The following is a 2,569-nucleotide window of genomic DNA, read 5'->3' on the forward strand; positions in this document are numbered from 1 at the left end:
ATAATTCATACTTCGTGCCAAAAACAAATCCTGGAGTTATACTCCAAGATTGTAACTTGAGTGACATAGTCTTTAGAAAGTTCACAACACTTGTCAAATGTAGAGTAAGATGTTTCCTATTCTTGTACATTTGAGATTGGTAAGTTGTGATGTTTTGGATAAAACAAAGACCAGCTAAGACCAATAGTGAGAAGTGTTTAACTTGATAAGAATCCGCACTAGATCTTGAATATTTGTTGTGTCAAGGAATGGTTCTTGACAAAGAGAAGTCTTATATGTCAAGAGGATAGTGGGAGTCTAAATGATTCTGAAATAGTTTCAAGAACTAAATCAAGAGTTTTGTTAATCATTAGCCCACGACTTGAGGTTTGTAACCTATCGTGTTGACATATTCTTGTTTCTGTGTCTGTTCCAGTTGAAAGTTGATTATGCTTGTGAGTTCTATGAGTTCTCAATTGTTTGCATAACAACCCGGAAGCAATGGTGGGCATTGTGCTACCAGGTGGCAAGAAATTAAGATTGCACAAGTTCAGTCCCTATGAATTTGGAAGTGTCACTAACCTAGTCCTGTGATTATGGTTATGACAAATTCACATGGATAGGAACACATACACCACAAAATCTAAGTGTCATAAGGTTTCTCTTCGATTCATGAAAATGGTGGTGAGGAAACGCTTCCACTAAGAAGATTTTAAGTAGATAGCGGTTGTGATATTTGCATTCTCATATAGTTAGTGGAGCGTGTGTGGTTAACCGGCACACTAACTAGTGAGAATTGCAAAAGGTCTAGACAAACATGTGAGCTATCTAAGGAAAGGTGTATGTTTTTGATAAAGTCTTATCAAAGCAATCTAGTATCAGAAATATGAACTTTGGTAAGAAAGTCAATAAAGTATTGATTTCTAGAAGTCCAGTAGATTTCTGAGTACATGTCAAAGCTAGTGGGAGCATAAAGTGTTATGCTGGTAATCATTATGCTAGTGGGAGCATGACGATTATGTTAAATATTGCAGGCTAGCAATGTTAATTATAGAAAACAAAAGTTTAAATTCGCCTTGAAAAAAGTTGTTTTGCTATAATTAAGGGAGAGGATTTTATACTTCACTCCAATTCTACAAGCTTAGATTGAGAATTTAATCTACTTTAGTCAAGAATATATATGAATGTTATGTTGGAATGGTTTAACATAAGGAAATTCTATATATGTTGCGTTCTCAAAATTCGATTATGATTACGGCATCCCTCTTCATAGTTCGAATTATGAAAACATGGCAAATAAAAATTTTTATAGCATAAATCATGTCCCATATGCTTTGGGTATAGGTTTGATTACATGTGCTATAATATTCATCCATTCTAAATTTTCCAAATGCCTAGGGCATTAAGATGGAAAAAGAAATAGAACTGGAAATGACTAAAATGATTAAGCAAAGTTGTCGAGGACAATCTGAGGTTTACCAAAGATTGGTTGCTCATGGACAATTAGAAGTATAGAGTAAGGACCATATTGACATATTTTGAAAAGAGGCAACTCTTGTTCAGAAGTGATGGTCAAAATGGTAATATGGAATTGTCTTCATAGGTGGAAGTTATTCTTTGAATCTGTGTAAGATTAAAGAACTTAATGCTAAGAAGGATGTTCAAAGGAATGTACTTTGAATTTGAGACTTCATTTCCATGGAATTGTTTTCCATTGGAATACTTTGTAATTTCTGTTGCCAAGTCTTTGTGACTTCTGTGCATAGTCATTACAAGGGGATCATTGCATATAAGTTTAGAATCTAACAGATTACAGTAGATGGTAAGAGTTTGGTATTCTTTCATTTACAATGAGGATTGGAATTGTGAAATTAGCATCATTGGAATATTGTCAATTGATCTATTTCACAAATAGAGGACCATATGTAAACATAGTATGCATACTTGGAGTATGGCATAATTGTTGTTTGGAAAAACATAGTGTACATGCTTGGAGCATGGGACAACTAATGTTTTAATTCAAGCATAAAGTTGATTAATCGAAACATAAATAATGAGTAATCAATATGGTGCTTAAATAAAAGGTGTTTTTATTTACACTCAAAGTGTTGGGGCCATATAAGATTAGTATTATTCTTATGTTTCACTTTGCATGTTTTGACTTCCAGAATAATTATGTTATGGTATATATCATATTATTCAAACCATCCACAGTCAGTCATATGTTGGAAGTAGATATGAATCAAGACTGTCATGAATTTGGCTTGTATGATTTGTCTAAAGTGCTTTAGACAATGCAATGGTTGCTACAACATTCATGAGTACTCATAAGGGCTGAGTATTGGATTCAACCCACGCTCACTTGCATCACTTCATGGAATTTATCTCGAGTGATCGTGAGACGGTAATATCATATAAATCTTCAAACGTAGAGATATGAGTTGTTGACTATGAGTTGGTTATTCATTGATTGTACGAAAATGCATTGGTAACTCGATGTTATAAAACGTGCCTTTGTGAATAATTCAACAAGTAGTTAGTACAAGCATATCAGTCGAAGTTTATCTGTTCCTTCTAGAAATAGAAGCGA

Source organism: Lactuca virosa, chromosome 3, assembly GCF_052849685.1.
Source record: "Lactuca virosa cultivar CGN04683 chromosome 3, Lactuca_virosa_CGN04683_v6, whole genome shotgun sequence".
In the NCBI taxonomy this organism is placed as follows: Eukaryota; Viridiplantae; Streptophyta; class Magnoliopsida; order Asterales; family Asteraceae; genus Lactuca; species Lactuca virosa.